Genomic DNA, 15,730 nt, shown 5'->3' with positions numbered 1-15,730 from the left:
AAATGAGGGGAAGTCCGCCAAAAATCGAATGGACGAAATCTGGAAAAATACCCAGTATGGCTTTGAATGGTGTTAATGCCATCGAAAATACTGTCTTAAATACCTTTGAGACTCCACTGGTATCAGAAATATTTAAGATTTCATTCAGGATTTCTGCGAAATGTATGGGGGAATTAGTTGATAACAATGAGTGAATCTCTGCAGTCGTCCTTGCGACTTGGAGATCATACGTTTCTTTTGATGACGTGAGCCTGGTCGGCGTCTGAAGAAGCACTGTTTTCATTCTGCTTAAAGTATCTATTCGAATAGAAGTAATTTTCAAGTTGGGCCATGCCCTTGCCTCCCTGTCTGGAAAGGAGCTGGGGAACAATGAGTGTCCACAGCACTTGACCTTCGCAGTCGTAGTTACGAGATAAGGAGTCCCGGGCATAAGACTACAACATCTGCGATCTACATTTAGAATGTAACTCCCATTATAGAGTCTTTGAAAGAATGGTTCTATCTCTGTTGCAGGTGCGCCTAGCTGGTGACATGAAAGGTTATTTGAGTTCCCTTCACAGGCTCCATGCAAACTAATTCCATTACACAGAAGTGTACCGCTTAGTGACATTGCACAATTATTGCCACTAAGAAACACTTTCTGTCCTTTATTACTGACACATGTATGTGAATAGGGCAAGTTCCATGTTGTTTTAATGTACCCTTTTCCCAATTTTTCGTACATGCCAGCCTGTATATATTTTTGGCAGTATTGAAACCTGAAGGTTGATATTGGAATATTAATTATCCCATGTATTATCCATTCACTGACAGGTCGTTCTGACATTGTCACTGGTAATCTTTCGAGTTTCTCAATGCTCAGGATTGTATAATCAGCACCCTTCTGTGCCATACTGATTTGTTTATCAGTAAGGTTAAAGATATTGAATAGTGACGTTGTGTTGATTAAACGCCAAGGCACATAGCCTGAACGCAGATTTTGTAACGTCCAGCCAAGCTGTACAATAGAACGCAATTGAGACTGACCGTGTTGTAACAACAGTAAGTCTTGCGATATTATGTCGATTGCTGAAGACACAATGCTGTCCAGAGAAAAAATTCTGGAGGACAGAGTCATTAACCCATTGTCCACTACAGAAAGTGATTTTTCCAAATTAATACGGTCAATTTCCCGTATTCTTTCTGCTGTTTCAATTTGAGTCACCTTCCAGGCCTCGTTGTATGCTGCATATACAGAGGCTGCTATGAAACGCTTCTGACGCTGTTTGCGTGGTCCCATAATGAAATCACGCAAGTCAGCACCATCAGTAAGTAAACTTAGGTGTTGCTTAATTTCTGCCAGTGTGGAAGTTTGTAGCCATTGAAGGCATAATTTGCCCACACTGTAGGTGGATATTATTCCTGGGTGTTGTCTTTGGGAATATCTAGGGTCTGGCCTGGTCAATTTGAACCCCTGTGTTTTGTTCAGGAATCTGTCTTGACAGTTATTAGTATCTGTGGGCCAGATCAACCACTGTTTCCAATCAGGATGTGTTCTGTTTTGGTTTAATACATAGTTTACGTCTATCTCTTCATCTGTAGAGCTATTGCTGTTCATTGTTGGTTTTGGAATAGACGGTTTATTTAAGTCTTTGATTTTGGCTAAGCCAAGACAGGTAGTTTGTTGAACAGTGTCATTTAAAAATATAATTTGTTCTGGGATCATGCAGGCTCTAAACAAAGATTCTATACCTTGTACTTGCCATTCTTTTGTACCCCAAACACTTTTTACTTCAACATTTTTGTCCCAATAATCAAAACCAAAAGTATTCATTTGTTCAAAAAATGAGTCTGAATATATCAATTTCGTGTTTGTTATCATGGTCTTTGTCCCTGTCTTATTTGACAATTTGAAATGAAATGTTTCAGCATTACTTGTGTTAAAACCTGAAAAGTATGAATATTTGTCATAAAAGGTTCTTGAGCTCCCTTTTGGAGGGGTTGCACAATGTTCCCATTGATTATAATTTAAAACATTTCTAGGTTGTGCAGATCTATGTAGAAAATCGTTACCATAGTGGTTGTAACAGTACATACTATCATAATTTGTAGAACCCTGCAAATAATCATGTTTGGTAAATTTAGCAGACATCACTAAGTCAGACATCATATTATTTATACTTTCAAAGTCCCAATCATCAGCAAATGAGCTTGGTTTTACAAAGTCACTCAATGAGATCTTGATTTGGTGTGGATATTTCAGGATTTCGACCGGACCATAGATTTCGTAGTCAGTGTTGTCCCATGCTACCCCACCCGGTATAGGATTGGCTGTGAAGTTGACTGAAGAAAGTTCTCTTTTCTCGACGTGTGAAGATGTGTGTGGTTTGAGGATCAAGTTGATTTTCTGACTTGCTGTGTCCATTTTAGCATATTTTCCCTCAATGAAGCGTCCCAAAGTTAGTACCATGATGAGCCAAAGTATGAGGATAAATGCACCAAAACCCACCCAAAATTCGATCCATGGAGAAATCAGATATGTTTCTTTCAGTTGTTTCAAAAGTTCTTTAGCTTTATCTTTAAAGGTTTTTGTTGATGGCTGTGTTTTTGATTCACTGAAACCTTCAGAGGAATAATCAAAGTTTATGAAGTAGCCGGATGCAGTTCTGTCAATTGTTCCAATTGCTTCAGGATTACTGTTTCTTGCATATTCGTTTGTTACTTCATTGTAGGTTGGTGTGTCTCTGCTAAATGTTTTTATTTGGGTTTTCAGAGGTTTAAGTTCCATTGCATTGTTGCATAATCCTTGTTGTTCTTCTGTAGGCGTTTCGAATGTGATTAGCCTCTTAGTTAGGACCTCTGTGTTGGTAGAAAACCTTGGTGTTCTGCTACATATTGGGAGTCCACTTGGCCTACTATTTGTTATCGGCCACATGATTGTGGTTTTACCAGGTCGATGGATACAACTCGGTTCTCCTTTTTACCAGCAAGCGGCGGTAGTACTACTGATCTTGTCCCGTTGATAGACAAGACAGGATCTGCTTTTCTGTAAGAAGGCCCAAATTCCTTCTTTACCGCGATCTTTTCTCTGACTAGATCCCCGATTTTTGGAATCCAGACAGGTCTTGCTGGGACAGGTGGTGGTTCTTCAGTGGTTGTTGGCTGTTGCTTCAACTTTATGTTGCTCAGGTCTTTTCTTGTTTTGTTTAAGTCCTGTAAAATAGCCAAACGATCTTTGATATCAAAGCTTTTTTCCTTTACCACTGAAGTCTGACTGTCGAGGTCTAAGACTAACATCCTAGTTCCAAACAATAATTCGTACGGACTGAATCCCTTCAGAGAATTTCTTGGCAGGTTATTTAGACTACGTTGGACACTTATTAGATGTTTGACCCACCCAGCTCCTGAACCTAATATCCTTTCCGTTATAGATTGCTTTCTGCCTTGGTTTTTTATTTACACCATCCCGTATCCCTCAGGAAGGAAGTGAGAAGAATCCCGCTGTGCTATGCTCATTTGACCACGTTTTCCCACAGGCTTGAGGGCTAAATGTGAAAATATTGGTCAAACGTAGCATGATCCTAGCGTATATGCCATTTAGACTCGCAAATCTTTGTATAACAGTCCAGACGTCAGCCGAGTGCTTAGGATCTACATTATAAGTGGAAACTAGCCTGTATATGTTAATCGGACGCTTTGCTTTTTACTGTTGATCTTTTCTGGAGTGAAACGCCACGGTAGTATACCGTTTCTCTCGCCACTGCGATCTCTGTTGCAGTTTGGGCATTTTTTTACAAAAATGTGATGCTGCAGGCTCATGCCTGGCCACCAGTACCTTGATTGTAATTCTTCCAGAGAATCTTTTAGTTTGAGGTGTCCGAGACCCTCACCCATATGTGCGTCTGCAATTAACAAAGTTCTCCTGTCCATGTTTGGAATCACTCTATCCCCCACTCCAGGGATTCAAGCAAAAGGGACGGAGTTTGCATCGATTATGTATGTATAATTGAGTGGATAGTTGATCGGTAGCGCTGAGCAGTCGCCTTTTGATGACGTTTTCACCGCCAGCACTGTTTCACCGTCAATGTATTTTAATGTACGCTTTTTTGTAGCTACGGAAGCCGATTTAGTTGCTGCCGCTGTGGCTGTCTCAGCCAATGAATTCCCTGCAACGTGAACGCCATCACGCTGATGACTCAGTGAGTGTGTCACATGAGTCTTTGGTAGTTCTTTTTGTAACAAAACTATTTGTTCCCAAAGCAGTTTTTGCTTTATTGTTGCACCTGTGTCATCTTTCTAACCGTTTTGAATCCATGTCTGCAAATCTTTGTTATATGAGTTGACGCCGTAATATGAATCGGACACTATAAGTGTCGGGAATTCGCGATCCGCATTATCTAGCGCCATTTTCAATGCTAATATTTCAGTTTGTTGTTCTGAATTAGTTTCTACTGAGTGTGTTTTTGTTAATAGAGGTCTTAGTTTACCTCCGCGCCACACTTCTTTTGTAATCTCACATGTGGGGTTGTATGCTTGTTCTCCCCAAACGGAGGGTTGAGCATGTCCGTTTGTATAGATTACACAAGCGTATTGTCGTAAGGGCAGAATGTCGATTGGCAGAGGGAATGTTCTTTCATATTCTAGATTTTTTAATTCCTTTAATTCTGGATCAAAATAGTAGTATACTTTGTCCGTTGTAATTGAATTCACCCATTGTATCCATTCCGGATTCAATGTTGTTGTTGGTAAATTACACGGTGTTGTTAGTGCCTCAAAGGCTGATTCTGCTGTTCTGACTGTGATATGTCTACCGTCAGCTTTATCTTTTTCTCTAGCTATTGCGGTTTGAACTGCATGAACAATGTTTTCTTTGATACTGAACTTCTTTTCAGCTTCTGTGTACAAGTGTGATTTGAATGCAATTGGTACCTTTTCTCCCTCATTAGAGGTCAGGTATGTGAATCCGCATCTTCCTGGGATGACTCGAATCACAAGATTGCGTGTGTTATCACGTGTTTCTAATTTTGTTTTAATTAACATGTCTGTTTGTAAGGATCTCAGAATTTCTGTGTGTATTTGAGTCCAATTGGTTCTTTTAAAATCTGGTTTTATTAGATCATAAAGGGGTTTGACCCTTTCTGCGTAATTTGCAATGTATGTTCTTCCGAAATTTAGGAAGCCTAGAATTGACTGTAGGTTTTTTAGTGTTCTAGGTGCTTGGAGTACGGCACATTTCTCTAGGAAATTGTCAGCCAGGCTTTTGCCTTCACTTGATAATTCATATCCTAAGAACAGGACTGTCAGATGGGCAATTCTGGATTTTTTAAAGTTGAATTTGTAACCCTCTGCTGCGAACCCAAGTATTATGGTGTTCACTCTCTTCAAGTGAGTATCCGAGTCATCATCTGTTAGGTATATGTCGTCGACATAAGATAATGCTTCGTCATCATATGTTTGTAGTAACTCTGTTACTCTCGCTGAGAATACTCCTGGGCTGTTTTTGTACCCCTGGGATAACCAACAGAATTGTTTTTGAGTGCCATTTATGGAGAACGCAGACAAATATCTGCTCTCTGGTGCTATGTTTTGATAAAAGAATCCATTAGAGATGTCTAATGTTGTTTTGTATTTTTTGCGCACTATGTTATTCATTAGTGCAGCACTATGCGAGTTTTGCACTGCAAAAGTTTTGCAACATGAGTTAAGGTGTCGGTAATCCAAAACTAGACGATATGAATTGTCTGGTTTGGAGACCGGAAACAAAGGGTTGTTCATTTGTGAGGTGCAAGTTTCAATCACCCCCTGGTATTCTAGCTGATCTAGGATTTCTTTTACCTGTTTTTTAGCTTCTTGCTTAATTGGGTACTGTCTTTGTGCAGTAGGTTGTGATTTTAACTGGATTTTGTGAGGAGGAGAGTCCTCATCCCATCCTACGTGATTTTTATATAAAGCAGGAGCTTGAGCTACTGCCCACTTTCTAGCAAGTGTGTATTTTTTATGAATTGGGATATGATTTGAGAAGGCAGGCATAATTATTTCTTCGCCATGAGGGCAGTCCCTGACAAACTCTGGTGGCCAGTCTTTTTCAGCTAGAAGGATGTCATAGCCCTTGGAGAGATTATCCCAGTATAGTCCCCTTATTTTTCTAGTCTTATACCCCTCTATACGTAATGTTATTTCATATATTTTATGAGGTTTGCTAACTCTGGTGTCTGCAGTTTCCACTTGAAGATATTCATTCGTGTCCACTGTCTCCAGATGATTCATAAGGACTTTGCGAGCTATGCTCACTTCTGCTGCGCTGTCTAGCATTGTCTGAGCCCATTCTCCGTTTTTCAGTTGTGTCCTCAGTATTCTCGGCATTGTTAATTACTTTAATACTGGTTACCTTCTTTTTTGGAAATTGTAATTTCTTTTTTAGATGAGCAGGTTCCTTGTCTTTGGACTTGGCGTGCTCTTCTCTTTGTTCTGATCGTCCTCTTCTTTCCGATTTCTGCGAGGAAGTCTGAAAAGATTGAGAGGAACGTGTATCAATTTCTTGATATCTATCAGGCTTCTTTATATTATCCCTATTTCTAAGGTTGTATCTTTTCCCAGAGGGGTCACTTTGGGGTGACCTGTGTCTTTGGTTCGGAGATTTTTCTCTCCGCCGAGGACATCTTCCTCTGGACTGGAATTTCTTTTCTTTAGGATTGGATTGTTTGTTTCCATCCCAGCTCTTTTTTTTTTTTGTGATGTTGAATTATTGTTAAAAAATATTTTTTCAGGACTTTCAATTAGCTGTGGTTTTACTGGTATTCCACCTAAACTATCTCTACCTAGTTCTTCATAGGATTTTTCTATAATTCTGGCAATTTCAGCTGGTTGGTCTGCTACATCTGTCTCTTTTAACCTCTGGCGGATCGCCACGTTTGCTGCTTCTCCCTTTATGTTGGCTAATAATATAGCCGAGACCTGCTTGAAGTCTTTCAGTAATTTCATACCAAGAGTTAAAGCGGGTTCTGGACCGTATTCATCTTGAATTTGTTTTAGCACATCTGGTATTACCGAAATGGATGGAACACCATGTGTTTTTGTGTAAATGGAGGCAAAGACTGTACCCCAAGTGTCACAGTCCTCCACGTGTGGTGCGATTCCCATTGGAAGACAGATAGTCAGAATCCTGTGTTTTTCTAACGGGGTGGTGTCTGGAAACACCGCCTCTATTTGGGTGATTTTTTGTGCTAGCCAGAATGGTATTTGTTCCCGTTTAGCTGGTACTTTACCTAGGCAGGACTGTATGTTCTGCGGTGTAATTTTATTTGTGTTCCCCTGGTGAGGGGTCAGCTTTGGAGTTTTAATTGCTGGTTGGATTGTTGAAGTCTGCATCACATATTGGACTAATTGTCTATGTAATTTTATTAATTGTTTTCGCTGTGTTAAAAGCTCTGCTGCAGACATCCCGTCGATGTCTGGATGTGGTGTGTATCCGGCTAGGACCGGCCAAGTTGCTCCTGGTCTACCTAAAGGACCGAGCCTGGTGATGTGATTATTGTGTTTTAGGGCGCCATTAAATAAGAGCAGGTGCTCTTGAAATTTAAGTGGTACTTCCACCTCCTCGTAAGGAGTGTACGCATCAGGAGGTTCCTCTGTTTTGTAATAGTGGAAGACCTTTGTTACAGCGTTAGCTGCTGGAAAGTTTATCCATGTGTAGAATACCTCTGTCTGCCGATATTCGTGTGCCTCTATTACGAATATGACTGTGCCACCTCTAGGTGTCAGTCCATTTTCTATAAGTTTTAAAGTTATAGATTTTCTTGTGTTGACCGGGATGATTATTATACCCGGGTCTGCTTCTTGCATAGCAGTATCAGCTGCTGCGAGTTCAGTTGCTATTCTAACTGTCTCTCTTTCATCATCACTGTCTACCATTTTACCGACAGGAAGGTTATTTCTTTTGTTTGCAGATCAGGTTTCTTATGGAAACAAAGATTAGATGCACAATATTTTGGAACAGTGTATCCTTCAATGTTGACTAAACCAAGAACCATACATAGGAGTTCCCTCCTGCGAGGTCTGGCGGATATTACCTTTCACCCACTCCAGACGTCTTTGGAGTATTATGGGAAAAAAAGGGGTCTGAGTGAAAAAGCACGACTGAGTTACTCTAAATGTCTTGCGTTCGTTTTATCGTCTTATCCAAACGAGTTGGGCGCCATGTAGTGTAGTTCCTATTATCCCAATAGGCTCTGCGCATTGGAATAATACCTTCAATAGTATAGGCATAGACCAGACGTTAACTAGGTCTACTACTGTCGATATTAGACTTAAAGTTTTGGGTTTGCCAGCTAGCTCAGAGTTCACTAGAAACTTTCTCGAATAGGCAGGGAGGAGTTGAACCTCCCTGGATAGACAAGAAGGGATTTAGTTTCTGACAACCATAGAACATGACAACTTTGCTCTCCCCTAATCAAGAGTGTATCTCTAGAGTCGTGTGAAAACAAAAGGCAATTTATTTTACTCAGTCAGTACGTGCATTCTTAGTCTCACCAGATTGTAGAGAAAAGGAAGAGACGGGCGTGTTCAATTAAAGATGTTATTTATTGATCAGTCTCTTTTCTCATACAAGAGAAATGGATCGATATTATTGCAATACTTATGGTTAAGTAAAGTGCATACATTAAAAGCAGAAGTATAAAATAATACTGTAAAAACATTTATATGGTTTCTAAGCCATATGAAGGTTTAAAATGAATAAAATAGATACATACACATATACATTTGACTAATCGTACTCAACTGGTGTTTCTAACTACGCCTACCCCAATGTACCTGACCTAAGCCTAATACGTGGGCGGGAATGGAAAGTAACAGTTTAAGTTAAGTTTGTTTTGCCAAGTGACTGACTCAAGAATTCTCTGCGAGGGGTTATTCAGTTCTGTACCTGGAATTTAGGATGAATGAGTCATGGTATCTCTCGTCTCTGGTCTCGATATTCCAGGCTGCCTGCGAGGGCTACCCGGAAGCGCCGGAGCTGGATTTCTCGGCAGGAGAAAGCAGCGTCTGCTTTTCAGCGCGTCAGGAAGGCGGGGCTGCGCCAGCGGGGTCTGCTCTGCTCTGGGCTTCGGCAAGTCTGGCTGCTCCGATCTCGTCACCACCGCGTGTGTTTGCATAGGGCAATATCGGTAATATTTATACCTTTAAGGTGCCGAGATTGACGTAAGGATGGACATAGATACGTCAATAAGGATGTCATACGACCTGGTCGTTAGCACATTCTTTTGCTGAAGTTCTCGATGAAATCAAAACAATGGCCGCAGGGTTTTTCCCAGGTTGTCATAGGTTTGATTTGTTTTGAGAACTCCGTATGCCTTATCAGGGGCTGGAGGAATATCGCTTGTCTAATTAGATGGCAAGCGTTATGACCTAATCAGATAACACGTTCCTGTGCCGTAGTGTGGCTTAAGCAGATAACGGTTTCTGCATCATGGGGGTTTTCTGCATCATGGGATGGCTGCTAGTTAACTTGTTAACCAGAATAGGGTCAGGAATAGAGGGATCGATACAGAACCTATAGGAATACATCACAGTATTACCAAAGCACTTCCTGGTGGTAGCAAACATATTTCTTTGTGGGATTGACCCCAAGAAATAAACAGAAAGTGGAATATCAGACTTCTATTCAGCTCCACCCATTACCATTGCTTTTCCAAATGAGGGTCCTGTTGTAAGTGTGAAATGCTTTGCAAAGCATACTAATAAGGATTTAGTAACAGTGGAATACATATTTTGAAAGCTAAAATGCACAAATGACTACTTCAACATATGCATTCTAGTGCTGGACAAAATAACTGATAATGGATCTCTTTATCAATGTATTGTTAACATAGCAATGCCAAGTCTATTATTATTAATATTAGTAATATCAAGACTGATTATATCGTTTTGCAAAGAATTGAACACATAAGCTTGTAGTGTAGTTCCTATAGTCCCAATAGGCTCTGCGCATTGGAATAATATATTCAGTAGTGTAGACGTAGGACTGAGGTTAACTAGGTCTCTACTGACTATATTAGACTTAAGTTTTTTGCCAGCTAGCTCAGAGTTCACTAGAAACTTTCTCGAATAAGCGAGGAGGAGTTTAACCTCCCTGGATAGACAAGAAGGGATTTAGTTTCTGACAACCATAAAACATGACAACTTTGCTCTCCCTGAATAAGAGTGTATCTCTAGAGTCGTGTGAAAACAAAAGACAGCTATTTCACTCAGTCAATAAGTGCGTACTTAGTTTCACCAGATTGCAGAGTAAAAGAGAGACGGGCGTTTTCAATAAAAGGTGTTATTTATTGAGCAGTCTCTTTCCTCATACAAGAGAAATGAATTGCTACAATTGCAATACTAATAGTTAAGTAAAGTGCATACAGTAAAAGCAGGATTATGAAATAATACTGTAAAAGCATGGATATGGTTTCTTAGCCATATGATACTTTAAAATGGATAAAATAGATATATACATATATACATTGACTAATCGTACTCAACTGGTGCTTCTAACTAAGCCTACCCCGGTGTACCTGACCTAAGCCTACTACGTGGGAAGGAGTAAGTAAGTAGCAGTTTAAGTTAAGTTTGTTTTGCCAAGAATCTGACTCAAGAATTCTCTGTAAGGGTTTAGTCAGTTCAGTACCTGGGTATTAGAAGGCAGGAGGGCTGGTATCTCTCTCTCAGGACTCGGTATCCCAGTCACCCGCAAGGGTAAGCTGGAAACGCCGGAGGCTGGATTTCTCAGCAAGAGAAAAGACAGCGTCTTTCTCAGCGCGTCAAAAGGGAGGGGCAGCGTCCGTGGGCTCTCGCATCAGCTGGGCTCTTCGTAAGTAGATAGCTGCTCTGCTACAGGATTACCACCGTGTGTTTGCTTAAGGCAGCGTTGGTATATTTATACCTGAAAGGTGCCTGGCTTGACGTAAGGATGGACATAAGACGTCAATAAAGATGTCACTAAGAACTGGTCGTTCTTACAGTGCTTTACAGGAGTTCTTGGACGAAATCAAAACAAAGGCAGCGGGGATTTCCCAGGTTGCTGGAGGCTTGGATTTGTTTAAGAACTCGGTGTTCTTTCTAGGGGGCTGGAGGAGTAGGCTTGCTTAATGTGACAGCATGCGCTATGACCGAATTATGAAAAGGCTTTCTATGCCCTTGTAGGGATATTATTGATTTATAACCAGACAAAGGCAAAGAATAGGAATATTGATTCAGGTACCTAGATAAACACACTACACCCACTCCACGAATTCATGTCCATAATTACTAAACTAAGCAATAGTAAACATATCTAACGGAGCATGTGTATACCGATCCACCCCAAAATAAATTTTTTGCATCTGAAATGGCATATGCGAAATACACGAAAAATGAGTATAGGTACAGTATTTTAAGCAGTGTAATCATTTATTAAAAAGGATGCACTTATATATCAGCACGAATGATGTGCGAAAATTACACATGAAATGTCTCTTAATACAGAAAAGAAAAGTGCGAGACCATTCCATCACATATAAATACAGTTATTTGTAAATATGCTAGAGGCTGAGGTAATATATTGTCTCTAGAGTTCCTAAAAATAGAAGCTCTGTTCTCTAAGAATAGTTCTACTTTAAGCAGAGGATGAGTGCCAAAAAAAGGTAAATATTTTGGAATCGAGGAAAAAAATAATTTCTCTTTTCAGGGGAAGAAGTCAAAACAGTTCCAAATATTTCCAGAAGCTTTTGTTTTCAAAGCTGAAGGCCAAATTCAGAGTTCAGGGAACGCTGAGTGCTCGTTTGCTTAAAAGCTATTCTTTTTGATCAGGGGAGAACATCATTTCAGACAGACTTTCAAAAAAAGCAGTTTACCGCTTCAGGTGAAAGTTCGACCAAGTTGGAAAATGCCGCAACTGTGCAGTCGTGAGAATGATTGCTATCATCGATGTACTGAGCAGCATTGCTCACAGAAGGTCGTACCTGGTTGATGCTGCTCTCATCTTGCACTTCACTACCCTTTAATCGCAGTGGTGAAGTTTCCACGAATGCCGTCATCAGGATGGGTAACCGCTGGGGACAACACATTGCATGAGCCGTTACTGGACTTAGCAAAGTATCTGTATCCATTGGTACTTCTGATTGTAGTGTAAGACAGACGTCTAACACGCAGTCCTCTCCGCACAGCATACATCTTAACACAGGTAAGATACAATTCTGCCAGATGGGTCTGAATGAAAGAAACCAAGTCATATTCAGATCTCTTAGCCGGGCTAATCCAAGGACTTTAGTTATGCGGTCCCGATAGCGTATAGCTAGGATCGTTTCTTCCATTGTTGCTGGAGTCTTGTCTGTGTTTTGGCTTGCCATAACGAAGCAGGAGAATCAAAAATAAAATGCCTGCTACGAGTCCCAACAGGAGTGGAAGGCCACCAAAGGGTGTTAACAGTCCCGAAAAAATTGTCTTAAATACACTTGGGACACCATTCGTATCAGAAATGTTTAAGATTTGGTTTAGCACTTCTGCGAAATGCAAGGGGCAATTTGTTGATAAAAGTGCATGAATCTCAGTTGTTGTCCTTGCGACTTGGAGATCATGGGCCAGATGTAGGTAATTTTAATTTACCACCTCTTAAATACCGATTCATACCAAATCGGTATTTAAGAGGTGGTAAAATAGAGGGGGGGAGATGTAGGTATTTCAGATTCGGTAAATACCGAATCGTTAAGATTCGGTATTTACCGATTCTGTAAATACTGATTCCGTATTGCCCATTGATTCCTATGGGCCTTGCAGCCCATAGGAATCAATGGGCAATACCGATTCTGTAATTACAGAATCGGTAAATACCGATTTTAGCAAGGGTGCAGGGGGTGTCACTTTGACACCCTCTGGCACCCCAAAAATAGGCATGTGCGCCATGTGGAACACAGACATGCCCTAAGGGCATGTCTGTGTGTCACATGGCACAGGTGTGCATGCACACATGTGCATGCACACCTGGATTCGGTATTTTACCACCCAATTGGATTGGGTGGTAAAATACCGATTCTTAAAGCCCTGTGGCACTCTGACATGTGCCAGCTACATCTGCATTTACAGAATCGGTATTTTACCAAGTCTGTATTTACCGATTCGGTAATTTTACCGAATCGGTAAATACAGAATCGGTAAAATACTGATTCTGTAAATGCATGCCCTACATCTCAAAATCCAATTACCAGTCGGTAACGGCCGAATTCGGCCGTTACCGACCGGTAATTGGCCACCTACATCTGGCCCCATACGTTTCTTTTGATGACGTCAAGGGCACAGGCGTCTGTAGAAGAACAGACTTCATTCTGCTTAAAGTATCAATTCGAATGGAAGAGATTTTCAAACTGGGCCAAATGTTTCCCTCCCTGTCTGGAGTGTCGTTTAGATACAATACTTGCATACAACAAGTGACCATGGACGAAACGCTTACTAGATAAGCTTTTCCTGGCATCAAGCCACAACATCTGTGGTCCACAATTAGAATGGAGCTCCCGTTCGAAAGCCGTCTAAAGAATGGCTCTATTCGAGTTGCAGGTGTGCCAAGCTGGTGACATGAAAGGTTATTTGAAGTCCCCTCACAGGCCCCATGTACATTTATACCCTGACACAGAAGTATACCACTTAGTGATTTTTCACAATTATCACCACTAAGAAATACATTCTGTCCTTTTTCACTATAACATGTGTGTGTGTAAGGTAATTTCCATGATGACTTAATGTATCCTTTACCCAACCTTTCATACTGGCCTGCCTGTATATACTTTTGGCAGTATCGAAATTGGAAAGTTGTTATCGGAATAGTTATGATTCCGTGTATTATCCATTCAATGACAGGTCGTTCTGACATTGTCAATGGTAATCTCTCAAGTTTTTCAATGCTCAGAATTGTATACTCTGCTCCTTTTTGTGCCAAGCTGATTTGTATATCAGTAAGGTTAAAGATAGAGAATAGTGACGTTATGTTGATTAAACGCCAAGGCACGTAGCCTGAACGCAGATTTTGTAACGTCCAGCCAAGCTGTACAATAGAACGCAATTGGGACTGACTATGTTGTAACATTAGTAAGTCCTGCTCTATTATATCGATTGCAGAAGATACAATACTGTCCAGTGAATATATTCTGGAAGACAGAGTCATTAACCCATTGTCCACAACAGAAAGCGATTTTTTTAATTAATACGGTCAATTTCCCGTATTTTCTCTGCTGTTTCAATTTGAGTTACTTTCCAAGCTTCGTTATAAGCTGCATATGTAGAGGCCGCTACGAAACGTTTTTGACCCTGTTTGCGCGGTCCCATTATGAAATCACGCAAGTCAGCACCTTCTTTAAGTAAAGTTAAGTGTTGCTTAATTTCTGCCAGTGTGGATGTATGTAGCCATTCGAGGCAGAGTTTTCCCACACTGTATGTTGTTACTATCCCTGGATGTTGTCGCTGGGAGTATCTAGGGTCTGGCCTGGTCAATTTGAACCCCTGTATTTTGTTTAGGAATCTATCTTGACAGTTATTTGTGTCTGTGGGCCAGATCAACCATTTTTTCCAATCAGGATGTGTTCTGTTTTGGTTTAAAATATGTGATACGTCTAACTCAACATCTGTAGTGCTATTACTGTCAGGTGTTGGCTTCGGAATAGACGGTTTGTTTAAGTCTTTAATTTTGGCTAGGCCAAAACAGGTTGTTTGTTGAATTGTGTCATTCAAAAATATAATTTGTTCTGGGATCATGCAGGCTCTGAATAATGATTCTATACCTTGGACTTGCCAATCTCTGGTACCCCAGATGGTTTTCGTTTCAATGTTATTTTTCCAAAAATCAAAACCAAATGTATTCATTTTTTGAAAAAAAAATTCTGAATAGATTAATTTTGTATTTGTCAGCATGGTTTTCATTCCTGTCTTATTTAACAGTTTGAAATAAAATGTTTCTTCTTCACTTGTGTTAAACCCTGAGAAGTATGGGAATTTATCATAAAATGTTTTAGAACTGCCTTTTGGTGGAGTTGCACAATGTTCCCATTGATTAAAATTAAAAACATTTCTAGGTTGAGCAGATTTATGCAAATAATGGTTAGCATAGTGGTTGTAGCAGTACATCTGTTCATAATTTGATGAACCTTGTAAATAATCATGTTCTTTAAATTTTGCTGACATAACTAAGTCTGACATCATATCATTAATACTTTCAAAGTCCCAATCATCAGAGAATGTGCTCGGTTTTACAAAGTCACTTAATGAAACCTTAAATTGATGAGGATACTTCAAGAGCTCGACCGGGCCATATATATCGTAATCTGTTTTGTCCCAAGCTACCCCACCGGGTATTGGATTGGCTGTGAAGTTTACTGAAGAAAGTTCTCTTTTCTCGATGTGTGAAGACTTGTGTGGCTTTAGGACCAAGTTGATATTCTGACTTGCTGTGTCCAATGTAATATATTTTCCCTCAACGAAGTGTCCCAAGCATAGCACCATGATGAGCCAAAGCAGGTGGAAAAGTACACCTAGCACCACCCAAAATTCAATCCATGGAGAAATCAGATAGGTTTCTTGTAGTTGATGAAAGAGTTCTTTAGCTTTGTCTTTAAAAGTTTTTGTTGTCGGCTGTTCTTCAGGTTCGCTCGGATCCTCAGAAAAGTCATCGAAATTGATGAAGTAGCCTGATGCAGTTCTGTCAATTATTGGAATTGCTTCTGGATTTTTCTTTGTTTTATTAGCATAGTCT

At 40.3% G+C, this 15,730-nt stretch overlaps 1 protein-coding gene across 3 annotated transcripts in view; it reads right to left on the bottom strand.

Annotated features, from left to right (window-relative positions):
- LOC144791099 (dehydrogenase/reductase SDR family member 4-like) overlaps positions 1-15,730 on the bottom strand; it is a 194,971-nt gene that overhangs the window by 83,291 nt on the left and 95,950 nt on the right. The window lies entirely within an intron of this gene.

The sequence above is a fragment of the Lissotriton helveticus genome, chromosome 11, assembly GCF_964261635.1.
Source record: "Lissotriton helveticus chromosome 11, aLisHel1.1, whole genome shotgun sequence".
Lineage (NCBI taxonomy): Eukaryota > Metazoa > Chordata > Amphibia > Caudata > Salamandridae > Lissotriton > Lissotriton helveticus.
This window is presented reverse-complemented; position numbering and strand designations above follow the sequence as displayed.